At 32.0% G+C, this 14407-nt stretch overlaps 1 pseudogene; it reads left to right on the top strand.

Moving 5' to 3' along the window:
• The first annotated feature begins 408 nt into the window (after positions 1-408).
• Positions 409-3736, top strand: LOC139893201 (IAA-amino acid hydrolase ILR1-like 1; annotated as a pseudogene).
• Positions 3737-14407: the final 10671 nt, after the last annotated feature.

Consider the following 14407-nt stretch of genomic DNA (forward strand, 5'->3'; position numbering starts at 1 on the left):
TCATCTCTTAGCGTCTTGCTAGGGAGCGTTATTTTTCTTATATAAAAGTTACTTGCAAGGTTACCTGTGTCCGTCGTGTAGTAGCAAATTTTAGACGTTTTCTAAGGTAAGAGAGATCAGCTTTTTTGGAGTTATTTTGGCATGGCTATGTATTCCGTGAGTGTATTCTTTTAGATTCGACTATGATCTTCTCTTTCTGTAATTTGTTCACTTACTATTTTTTTTTAACACGCGTCATAACCTTAGAACACATTACACATATGACACAAATTACTTAATTATTATCGAATGAACAGTTTTAATTCACCTTCTCACCGTACCCAAAAATATATCTAGGAAGTATTTAACAATCATCCTTTTTTTCTTTAAGCTAAAATTTCACTAACAAAAAAAAAAACAAAATAAAAAATGCATACTTCACTCGCTATTATTTTCACCACTCTTTCTCTTCTTCCTCTATATTCTTCAAATCATGAAACCAACAACTTAAACCCCTTTTTGAAACATCATAATTCTTCACTCAAAGATTATATTCTTAAGCTTGCAAATCATGTTGAAACAACAAATTGGATCAAGAATATAAGAAGGGAGATTCATGAATTCCCTGAACTTGCTTTTGAAGAAATTAAAACGAGCTCAATTATCCGACGGGAACTTGACATGATGGATATAAAGTACCGGTGGCCGGTTGCTAGGACCGGAGTAGTGGCCATGGTTGGCACGGGTTTACCACCGTTTGTTGCACTTAGAGCAGATATGGATGCTTTACCTATTCAGGTTAATTAGTTAATTATTTCTATAGTTGTTACTAATTAATTATTTATCATTGTAGTACAGTTAAATATATAAACGTACATATGATTGTGTTACTTAACTTTATGAACGAATTTGGTAAAACGTGCTGCGGTTTTGATACATCGATCTATCTGCCAGTTGATTTCGTTTAAAGGATCGTACACCAATGTCATACTTATACTTATTATTTATAAATGGCAGACGGTAGGGGCCGTTTTTTATACCCTTCTCTAATTTTGAAGATCGATACTTGTAAATTATTACTCTAGTGTAAGCTCTAAATTAATAATTACTCTAGTGTATTTTGATTTACGGTTTCATCTCTTGTTGTATAAAAATAACGTATACATATATGTATAACTTTTCATGCATGGTGTGCAACTATTTGATAAGGTTGGTAATTAAGTGATTGTTATGATATCATTGACAGTACTAATAGCACTCTTGTATCTTTGGTTTGGTTGAAGATGTTTTATTTTGAAAAACTTTTTCGTTTTTACATGATTTTTCGTCTTTTTCGTAAAAAAAAGGTACTAATAGCACAATGTTTTCGGTTAAGCTCTGACATTCATATAGGCACAACTGCTGAGTGAGTTATGGATGGTTTTCAGATTATGTATAGGCAGCCGATTGTAAAACGAATTGATAGTTATCAACGCCTTTTACCACAATATTTGATACATTACACCTTTTTGTTAAATTTTAGCTAGTTCTTGTTTTAAACTTCCTGCAATGTGTTGTCAAGTAATTATGGTTTTAATTCTCCATTTTTCTATAGGAACATATTTATAGAATATACTAATGGTATGGCATGGTGTGTAGGAACTTGTTGAATGGGAGCACAAAAGTACAATAGAATATACTAAATCTTATGGTATGGCATGATGCTCATGTTGCAATGCTTCTTGGTGCTGTTAAAATCTTGAAACAACTTGAAAATGAATTACAGGTAATTAATATGCATTCATGATTAATCATAAATTAAGGTGCTAATTACTTTAGTTAATTTATTAACTATTAGGGGACGGTGGTTTTAATATTTCAACCAGCCGAAGAACAAGGAGAAGGAGCAAAAGCTATGATAAAAGAGGGTGTTCTAGAGAATGTGGAGGCCATTTTTGGTCTACATTTAGTCCTCAGCTCCGATTCGGGTGTGGTTGCATCTCGGCCAGGCGAATTTCTGGCTGGATGCGGTTGTTTCAAGGCTGTGATCCATGGCAAAGGTGGTCATGCCGCCTTTCCTCAAGATTCCGTTGATCCCATTTTGGCTGTTTCGGCTTCTATTATTAGCTTACAAAATATTGTTTCTAGAGAGGCTGATCCCTTGGATTCTCCTGTAAGTACACAAATTATGATTTCGTGCCTGCCCTAAGGCTAAGGGGAGAACTGCATGTCCTACTAGTCGGATAGAAGCCTACCCACCTACCAGCCTACCTTGTTCAGATTTAAGTGATTATATTTTTCATACAATTAAGTTAATAGTAGTCATTTGTGTCCGTGTAGGTGGTTTCAGTAGCTATGGTAGATGGTGGAGGTGAACTTAATGTCATTCCTGACTCAGTTTCCATTTCTGGTACTCATAGAGCCATTAGCAAAAAGAGCTTCTATGCACTTGGAGAAAGAATACAAGAGGTACGTACGTATGTAACTGAGAAAATACTGGTTCATGTAAAATAGACATTTGATTAAATAATTAATAAGAAATAGTACACCTGAGAATTGTGTATCATCTACAGAAAAAATGCACATATATAACACCATTCACATCCTCCCTCTCTAGGATAGACCGCCACATCAGCGTCACCTTTCCACTTTCTCATCACTTCCTCCGCATCACACGCCAGTAACATCTATGACATACTCACTCCCCATACCCCACAAAATTAATTAAATAAATTAGTTTCAAGTTGTTTATGGTATGAGAACAAGTAATTACTGCACAAAGTAAGAGAGAGAAAAATTGGCTCCATCCTCGGTTATGCGTCGAAAGGATATTCCCCTGGGTGAAGATGGAGGAAATGGTTGAGGGCAAGATGCGGGAAAAGGATTGTCATCGGTGCCCTCGAGAGCAAGGTGATGACACACCTTAAGAGCATACCGATGGGAATGCTCTAACGCACAAGTCAGTGCGTGTCACCCTGTTAGTTTTCGCCTGTCTTATCTAACACTCCTTACCATAAGATTTGTATTACAGTGATTGGGGTGTAAATAAGTTGTGTCGAGCTCGATCGAACTCAATTGTTTAAAGTTCAATTGAAAGAAATTGAGCTCAATTCGTTTCAAGCTTATCATTCATATTAAGTTCAGACTCGACTCGTTAAATGATAATTAATTTATATAACTAAATAAAGGCGCAGCTCGATTAAGCTCGTTTGAGCTTGTTCGAGCTCGTTTTGCAAAATACGTACGTTCAAGCTCGGCTTTAATCAAGCTCTTAACGAGTTGAGCTTGATTAGTAGCTCGACTCATTTACGCACCGTAACAATAGCCAAATCTTGGTTTGTAACAACAATGGAAGAGTTTTTAAAAACTTTATGGTATATATGTGTTTGTTAATCAGGTGATACAAGCACAAGCTTCGGTATATCGTTGCTCGTCTATCGTTGATTTAGAAGGAATTGAACATCCGACTGTGTCGCCAACTATCAATGACAAGAGGATATACGAGCATGTAGTAAAAGTCTCAAATATGATTGTTGGAAAACATAACATAAAATTAACCCCACCATTCATGGGAAGTGAAGATTTTGCATTCTACTTGGAAAAGATTCCGGGGACATTTGCTTTTCTTGGAATGAAAAATGAGAAGGCCGGAATAATCCATTCACCCCATAGTCCTTATTATACGGTTAATGAAGACGTACTACACACAGGATCTGCATTGCATGCTGCTTTCGCATTTACATACCTTTTAAGTACATCAAATGCCTATAGTTTGTAGCTTGTAATTTATGTAATATACTCCGTATATAAGTACGACTCCATGTATAATTTCTGGTCAATGATATTTCCACCGTAACTTTTGATAGATACATTGTTATATATTATGCAACAAGTAATTGTAATAAATGCATAAATGATTTTAGTCTTTTTGGATGAAACTAGTGGCAGGTCCTCGTTTTGCGACGGATTAGCGAATCGTTGATAGTTTGCGTTTAGATTGACGTTGTGTTTAAGTTTTAATAACTTAATCATGTAGTGAAATACTGATATAGTTTAAAGTTTAAACGTTCATATATATTTATTTACGTAAATCACTGGGTAAAAAATAAGACAACTATTTATTTAAGTAATTATAACTCGTGATCTTAGCTTGCTTATTTACGATTAAGAAAATAAACTTATTGTTATAAATTAAATTTATATAATAATAAATAAAATACTTAAAGTATTTAATAATTACGTGGTTCAAAATTATTGTGACATCAACATCATCATATATCATATAATATAATCCATATCCATATTTATTTGGTTAAAAAAACTAAAATCTGCATTAAAAACAAACCGTCAAGACTATATTAAAACATTTAAAGTTCTTAACTAAATAGATATGATTATTAAAAATAGAAAACACATAATAGATTAATACATGTTTACTATCTTTCTATATTTACATTTTTCTTCCATAGACGGTTCAATTTGTTGTCCATCTTAATTAAAATCCAAACCAATCCTAATTAAAAAAATGGTAGATAGTTGTCCATAATTTACACATTTTAATTCGGATCTAAACCAAGACAATTTCAATTTGTACCCATGCATAGAAATTAAAAAACATTGAGTTGATGCATCTTTTTACTCCTTATTACACCATGTAATTTTTTCCTCATTTAATTCAAACACCTCCTATCTATCTGTAACAAATAATCCTTTTATTTTCTCTCACAATCTCAAACCCTAAACAAAAAAAAACCTCACATCCTCTTCTCACTTCGTATCCGTCGCTGGCTTTCTGGCAAGCCTACGCAACTATGGCCACCTCTTCCACCACGTAAATCTGGTGATCTTCCGCAACCTCCCAACTTCGGCACACCTCCGTAATCGCAGAGCTCTGGTATACCTCTGTATTCGACCAGATCCACTGCTTACGGTCAATTTTTTGTTTTTTCGGCTCATCTTCGTATCAGGCTCCTTCTGTCCAGATCTACTTGTTCAACTTCTTTTTTTTATTGTCAGACATACTCACAGATCTGGTGTTTTCCCCTCCCACAACGCGCTCTTTATGTTTCTTCTTTTTAACTGACTGAAAGTTGTGGTTGGCGGTGGTGGATTGGTTGAATCTACTCAGTTCTTTCCCTGTTTTTAATATCCTATTTATTTTATTTATTAATAATTTTGTTTGGTGTTTATTGTTTATTTTTGATAACATGTAAAATACTACATAAAAGTTGTAAATGCTTATTTGTGTAACGGACTCGTTTTAGATCTGAAATCATATTATTTTGATTTGATGATACTGAATGCTTAATGGTTGAATATGTGAAGACGTGGATGTACTTTAAGTTGGGATTGGACTCTAAGTTTTTTAAGTTTTACCTAATGTGGTCAGAGGGGAAGTCAGGATTCACGTATAAGGGATGCATTTCACTAAAATTAAATATCAACAAAAAATTTTCATATTGTTATAATTCAGTAGGCTTATAACTACCTTTAATGGTTATAAGAACAAAGAGAGAAAAAGAGAGAAGAATGAGAGAAGAAATATTGATATTGATATTTCAAGAGAAATGGTGCACCTTAAATGGTTACCATACATGTCTATTTATAGTATAAAATATTACTATGCAAGAAATATAATAATAATAAAATTAACATCCAATCTAGATATTTTATAACACAATCTAGATATTTTATAACACTCCCCCTTGGATGACAATTTTATTAGAGAATAACTAGTACTGCCTCGTTAAAAACCTTGCTAAAGAAAACTCATTGGGATAAAACTTTAGCTAAGGGAAAAAGAGTGCAGCATAAAGTTGACTCCCCCTCAAGTAGGCAACGCCTGAGTTGTTACATCTTCTGAACATGCCTCATGCCAATATTATGAACGTGTGTTCTGAAAATAGCAGTTAGCAGTGCTTTGGTATAAAGATCAGCAGAGTTGTTGATTGAACGTATCTCATTTTAATCTGGTTGTCTTTTACGATATCTTGAGTATATGAGAAAAATCTGAGGTTTTCATCTGAAACTGTATCATCTAAATCTTTTATGTACAAGTTTGGCCCTCGTGATTTGTCTACAGTCTCCTTCATGGTTTGTTCAAACCGTTGTTTCAGTTCCTATTCCCTTTCAGTCTTTTTCTGAGCCTTACCAATATACCATTCTTTTCCATCAAACTTATGACCGTTAAGACCGTTTATAGCTTTAGCGCCTCGTCAGCATTTATGTTTTGTTCTGTCATTTTTGATACTCTTCTTTCATTTGTATTATGTAAGCTGTATTATCTTCATAGATAGTTGTTACGCTTTTATAGCGTTCTAGTCCACAAGAATCAATAATGATTTGTATCATTGATCTTAACTAAAATCATTCCCGAGTAGCTTCATGTAATGCAATCACTTCGGCAAGATTTGATGATGTTGCAACAAGTGTTTGTTTTGAGAACGTCATGATATTGTGGTGCCTCCATTTAGGAATACATATCCAGTTTGAGATTTAGCTTTATGTAGATCGGATAAATAATCTGTATCTGTATAACCAAACAAATCTTGTTTCGAGTTGTTAGAATAAAATAATTATAAATCAGTAGTTCCCCGAAGGTATCAAACTATTTGTTTGATCCCATTCCAATGTATTTTGGTAGGGGCTGAGCTGAACCTTGTCAACAAATTAACTGCAAAAGAAATGTCAGATCTTGTATAATCTATAAGATACATAAGAACCTCAATTGCACTAAAATATAGAACTTCCGATCTGTTAAAATTTTCATGATCTTCGCAGGGATGAAATAGATCAGTGTCAATATTGAGTGATCTAACAACAATGAGTTTGTCTTTAAAAAAAATGTTTTAAAATCTTTTCGGTATAAGTTGTTTGATGTACAAGTAAACCATTAGGCATATGCTCAATTTGCAATCCAAGGTAATACTTGGTTTTTTCAAGATCTTTCATTTCAAAATAATTCTTTAGAAGTTGAATGATTTCATAGATCTCTTTATTTGTTCATATGATGTTAAGAACATTGACATAAACAACTACAATCTCATATCCGAACATTGTTTTTATAAAACATACGTGCAAAATAAGTTTATATTTATACCCTTTTTTTTATCAAGTAGTCATTTAATCGGTTATACCACATACGTCCCGTTTGTATAAACCCACTTAGAAATCTTTGTGATTTAATGGAATATATTCCCTTGGGTTTTACATTAGATGCTTATGATACCTTAACCCTTTACGTATATTCATATATATCACTATTAAGTGATCCATACAGATAAGTAGTAACAACATTCATGAGATGCATTTTAATAACTACCAGGTTGATTAAGTATCTAATAAGTAATTGTATCCATTACAGGAGGATAATTTTTCCTCCTAATTCATTTCTGGTCTTTGTGGGAAATATTGAGTTACAAGTCTAGTTTTGCCTTGTAACTTCATTTGCACATTTCTTTTCGGATAAAAATTCATTTGTATCCCATACGTTTCACATCTTTAAAAGTGATAACGATTGATCCGAAAACTTTTCTTTTATCGAGCGATTCTAATTCAGCTCTTATTGCTCCTTTTCATTGAGCTCAATCATGTCCATTTTGTATATTCAATGACAGATTTTAGTTCCAGATCATCATCTTTATTCATGATGTCATTGTAACATTATATGAAAATATCTCATAGAGATTTTAGTTTCATTTCGGTTCCATAATATTGCATAATTTATCGCAATTTTAGTATTTACATTTATCAATATCCTCTGCAGAAGGAATATTGATTTGTGGTTCTTCTTGAACACTTTCTCTTACCTCATTATCAGCTGATTTTCTTTTTCGAGGATTTTTATCTTCGGAACCAATTGATCTTCCACGTTTGATGCGTGGCAAAGACTCAACAGTGACATTATTGCCAGCTTTTGGAATTTCAGTTCGAGCTGGAGCATTTATCGCTAGTATATATGATTTAGTCACTTTTTTATATCTGTAAATGCATAAAGTAATTAATTTGCAAGTTCTTGCATATGCATTATTTTTGAACTTTCGTTTCACATTCTTTTGTGCGAGTTCAATATACCTTAATTGATGTTCACATCATGAAGCATCATTTTATTTTTTATTTTTATTTCTCCCCCTAATCTAGGGAACAATGTTTTATTAAAATGACAATCAGCAAAACGTGCTGTAAAAACATCACCCATCATGGGTTCAATATATCTTATGATTGAAGATGTTTTATATCCAAAATATATTATCATCTTTCTTTGAAGAACCATTTTATTGTGTTGTGGTGATACAATTGGAACATACACTGCACAACCAATGTTTTAAGGTAGAAAATATTTGGCTCTTGGCCAAAATCAAGTATTAAGTGAAAATATTTACGACTTCCACATGGTATAATGCGAATTAATGTCGCAGCATGTAAATTTACATGTCCACATATAAATATTGAGAGATTTGTACTCATTATCAATTGTCTAGTTATTAGCTGTAAGCGTTTATCTATTGATTCAGCTAAACCAATTTTGTGTATGCACATGAGCAACTGGATGTTCAACAACAATCCCTGTAGATATATAATGATCATTAAATGCTTGAGATGTTAACTCACCAGCATTATCAAGTCTCATCCTTTTAATGGTGTAATCAGAATAATGTGTTCTCAATTTAATAATTTGTGCAAGAAACTTTGCAAATGCCATATTACGGCTTGATAACATACAAATATGAGACCATCCGCTAGATGCGTCTATTAGAACCATGAAATATCAAAATGGTTCACATGATGGATGAATTGGTTCATATATCTTACCTTGAATTCTTTCAAGAAACATTTGTGATTCTTTTTCACAATATACTTTTCATTAATCACCATATGTGCTTTCCATTAATCACCATATGTGTTTTTTTTTTTTTTTTATAAATCACCATATGTGTTTTTTTTTTATCATATATCCTTTTCACCATATACGCTTTTAATCATATGCGCTGTGTTTTTCACCATATGCGCTTTTAATCATATGCGATTTTCATCATATGCGTTGTGCTTTTCATCATATTCGCTTTTTATCATATGCGCTTATCATATGCGATGCGCTTTTTATCATATGCGCTTTTTTATGTGAATAGTAAATTAATTAATTTCGTTTTACTATTCATATGAATTAATTTAGATTTACTATTTTGTTAATTGAGTAATATATATATACATCATATACTTGTGACTCCGAAGGCTCAAATGAATTTGACCATATAGTTATACGTTGTACCTTGCACATTAATTTTCAGTAGAAGCTTTAGATGCATATTATTTTCAGTAGAAGCTTTAGATGCACTTTTTTTTTAATCACCAAATACCACAAACACTTTGTTTGCGTTTGTTCATAGTCATCAATGAAAACCATTTTCTTTAATTTTATTTTATACAATAAAATTAACGCATCATTATTCTTTTCAAAAACAATAATCTATTGTTATTGTTCACTTGTGCCATGTTTAACAACAAAAGTCAACAACCTCTGTCTTGTTTGTTGTGGCAACCAAAAACAACCTTTGCTTTTGTTACCGAGAATCCAAGACCAAAAAACAATTAATTTTTAATTAATCTTTTATTAAAACCATAAATGATTTTATTGATCTACGTTGATATGGCCATAAAGAATTGACGGCTGACCTACTTTTGTAAGTGTATTTCGGCTATCATCCCGAAAACGCACAACGACCTTTTTTTTTTTTTTATGAACTATTTGTTTCATATCTAGCTTAGGCAATTATTGTGAACATTTGGTCCCTATAAGAGCATTTATTTTTTAGACTTTTAGTTGATTTGTACTTGTCACAATTAGGGATAACACCTGCGGGTCGTGGATGCGGATCCATTGGATCCATCACCCGTACCCGCGGATTTTTTTTAAGAGACATCCAATTGAACCCTTGTTCGTTGAAACAATTTGACTATATTTTTACTCCCCATTATTAAACGGACCATTTTGATGCACACTCTTAAAAAAATAATTTGTTTTTTAAGTTTTATTATTCAACCTCCTTTTTTCAACGGTCACGTTTTTAACAAAACATTTGACAAGTTTGGAAAAAAGTTTTTTATTGATTATCATCAAAAGTTTTCTATTGTCACTCTACTGGATGGAATTATGGCATACAACCAAAATTGCAACCCAACACTACATAAGAACAAAAAGGTTATTTTTAATTAACATATGTATATGTGTTAAACTCGGAATAATAATAACTTATTTTAGAAAATTAACATAAGACATGTTGAAACATTTTTGTCACATTTAGCTCATCAAGTCTAATACTTATCATTGATAGATTTTATCACGTCTAGGAGATGTTTACTTTTTTCTTGTATTAAGTCCTACTTTCATTTACCTTTGTTTGGAAAAAAGTTTTTTTTTTACTTTGCTTTCCCCCTTTCTGTAAAACTCATTTAAACACTTTCTTTGTTTTTTTTTTTTTTAAAAAAACTTCCTTTTTTTTACGTTACCCGTAAATTATAAATATATAAAAAAAACTTTTTGTTTAAATTTTTTTTCTAGTTTTTAAAAGGCCACTTGACCAATTTTTTAATTCTTTCACAACACCTGATATCGTGATCGTGATCTTTCACCAAAGCAAGAGATATTCTTGATAAACTAAACACGGACTCGTGTTTGAAATTGTCGGCCACAAAAAAATTCATTTGATAAAAGTATATAATTTTTTTAGTTATAGAAGGAGACCACTTCATTTTCAATACTTCATTTTTGGCAAAAAACTATTCCATTTTACCATCCCTTTTTTTTCTTACTTTAACTTTTAAGATATACTTTTAATAAAAATACAAACTACTTTTTCTTATTTTAACTTTTAAGATTTACTTTTAATAAAAATACAAACTACTTTTTTGTATTTTAACTTTTAAGATTTACTTTTAATAAAAGTACAAACTACTTTTTCTTATTTTAACTTTTAAGATTTACTTTTAATAAAAATACAAACTATTTTTTTATTTTAACTTTTAAAATTATAAATTTAAGAATAAACATTAGTATGCATAAAATAAATAATGATTAATTGCATAAGTAATCATAAATGTTAGATAACATATAAAGACCCCGTCGTATTCGTATTGATCGGAATTAATCTCGACCCATGGTACCGTGTTGTCAAATGACGTGTTGCGTACATAAAGTACCGTGTTGTGAAATGACGTGTTGCGTACAATCATGAGGTCTTATTAACATAAATATAAATGTTAGTGAAGTTAATAAGAGTTAGATTACAGAAAATATAATTCAGGTGGTATAATCGACCATATATAACTTAAATAACATAAATATAAATGTTAGTGAAGTTAGTAAAAGTTAGATTACAGAAATATAATTCAGGTGGTATAACCGACCATATATAACTTAAATAACATAAATATAAATGTTAGTGAAGTTAGTAAAAGTTAGATTACAGAAATATAATTCAGGTGGTATAACCGACCATATATAACTTAAATAACATAAATATAAATGTTAGTAGTCCAAAATTTGATATATTCGAGTCTGAAAATTATTAATAATTTCATACCTTGATTAGTGATTCGTGATCGTTTGAGATATCTTTTAATTACACTAAGCTTTTCGTGCTGATAACGTGTTATAATTCAGTAGGCTTATAACTACCTTTAATGGTTATAAGAACAAAGAGAGAAAAAGAGAGAAAAAGGAGAGAAGAAATATTGATATTGATATTTCAAGAGAAATGGTGCACCTTAAATGGTTACCATACATGTCTATTTATAGTATAAAATATTACTATGCAAGAAATATAATAATAATAAAATTAACATCCAATCTAGATATTTTATAACACAATCTAGATATTTTATAACACATATATACATCGTAACTATGAGGGATGCATTTCACTAAAATTAAATATCAACAAAAAATTTTCATATATACATCGTAACTATGAGATTTCTAAGGGATGCTTGTGTTTATTATTTCAGGATATTGATAACTAATATACAATTTTTAACACACTATAATTCGATTATTTGAATAGTTGGGGGATACAAAGCATCTACATGCATCCCCTGTCTCCGCCACTGACTGTGGTGAGAATAAGTGGTGTGGGGGTATTTTGGGCTTTTTTATTTGTTGGATTTATATGGTTGCATGTTGTAAGTAACTAGAGGGGGGTGAATAGTTATTTAATACGATTTTTAAAACTTTTTAGATGATCAATAAGATTTGAACTATCCTTTATCACGTTAATCAACTGAAACCAATGTGTGGTGTGTTTATGTTTGTAATAATGCGGAATGTAAAGTAAAGAACATAAACACAAGGATTTATAGTGGTTCGGATGGATGTTAACTAATTCACCTTAATCCACTCTCCGATTCACTAATCGGGATTTTTGCTTCACTAAGCACCTTTCTCAAAATTCGGTGGAGATCCGATTTACAAGCATTGTACTTCCCTTAGACAACAAACATAATCCTTCTATCCATTTAAAAGATTACATCCAACTTAGATCAACTTGTCTTCACCTTAGACAAGTATTAATTCCCGAATGAGATTAATCAACTTCCTAGTTCCCTTTAAGGAAGATGATAGCTAACCTAGCATATGCTTCTAATTACAAAGTACAAAGACTCACCCTTTTCTAGTGATGACAATCCTAAGACAATTCTAAAGATTATTACATAACTATGTAAACTCACAAAGATGACACAAACCCACTTTAATCACAAAGCATGCTAGTATTCAAATTTGAATTTGTTTGTAATTAATTAAGTGTGTTAATGATGTCTTGAAAATTTAAGCAAGTAATAAAAATTAAGCATGTTGCAAGACATCAAGTTGAATCAAGTTTAAACTAATTCATAAACTTAATCATAGACTTAAGCAAACCTATGTGTGTTAGTTATTCATTATCTTTTAAGATTACTAGATTTTAACATTTTAAGCATTATCCAAGTAGCACAAGCATATATTTGAAGTAGTCCGAATACTAGTTGGTGAATTCCCAACTTATAACAAATAGCAAGACAAGGTTAATAAATATACATATTAGCTAACTACTTAACATTTAGCACATAATACATAGTCAAATAATACACATGTACTAATAGCAAGTAGTCACGTAATATTCATGTAATGACTAGCAAAAGATCACTAAATAATCTAGAATTAAGCATATATTGATAACATAGCATTAACCTAAGACTATGTAAGTTTTACTTGCAAAGTGATATTTTCAAGATTAATGTATAAGTATACATTAATGTCCAACACATGTACAAAGAATGAGCAACTCTTGGTTGGGACTTGGTGACCATCCTAAGTATGTCTAGATACATTTTAGATGTACAAGTTTTCCTATAACACTTATGTCTTATCCTTAATCAAGGCTTAATCGTCATTAAGGTTTCATTAGGCGTGATTAACCAAGATTAGTGTTCTAGTGACCAAAACTCCTTTGGGTATGAATGAGGCAACTATTCTAAGCGTGTTTGAACATGTTTCATAAATTATAGATGCCCCGAAGTGGCCAAACATTTTTTATCAAAATCCAGACAGTGAGATTCTTTGGTCGATCTACGGTCAGCCGTGGAGTTGATCATGCAACCCTAATTTCATAAAACTGGGTGCAAGTCTCCACGGTCTGACCTGCGGTCGACCAGCTTATGTTGGGGGAGAATTAGGGTTAACTTGGGATTATGCTTAATGACTATACTAATTGATATGGCCAAAACGGACAGTTTTATTTGTACGATGTCGTTATGTCGCAACACGTCAGAATCAGCCACCAAGAGGGGGTACTGTTTTAAATTTATATTTAGCAGGGCCTAAATCGTACTACTCCTTATTATGAGTAAGGGAAGTATGACCTAGAGTCGTATTTTTTTAGATATCAGTAGAATCGAACCTATATTTAAAGCTTAAGATAGTTATGAAAGAGTAGTGGTTACCTAATTTTTGGGTTTTTCTAGTTTATAAGACAGATAAAGTAAATGCAATAAAATTCGTAATTCAGATAAGGTCAAAACAAGTGCATACTATAATTTCATCAGTTATTCTGCCGAAATTATGGAATACTGGCTCATGAATAGGTAGAGGCCTTGTATTCATTACATTGGTCCTAAATGCCCATGTCGTAAGACATGTCACTGGGTAATGCGTTAGGCTTAAAGATTCTGAATAGACAGCAACGTCCCTTACCTCCGACGCCCGTGCAGTCTGACTACAGGCATACACATTCAGATGGACCATCCAATTGAGCGACTCGGTTGGGTGACGTATTAACATTCCACAAAGGTCTAAACTTTCTTAAGCATAATAGAACGCAGGGCTTACCATATCCGAGAGACATGATGTGTTTCAATGCTTTCGTTAATGATTGGTTTTAAAAGATAGTTAGGCCCTTAACAAGAGTTCAACCATAAA

The sequence above is a fragment of the Rutidosis leptorrhynchoides genome, chromosome 2 (genome assembly GCF_046630445.1).
Source record: "Rutidosis leptorrhynchoides isolate AG116_Rl617_1_P2 chromosome 2, CSIRO_AGI_Rlap_v1, whole genome shotgun sequence".
NCBI lineage: Eukaryota > Viridiplantae > Streptophyta > Magnoliopsida > Asterales > Asteraceae > Rutidosis > Rutidosis leptorrhynchoides.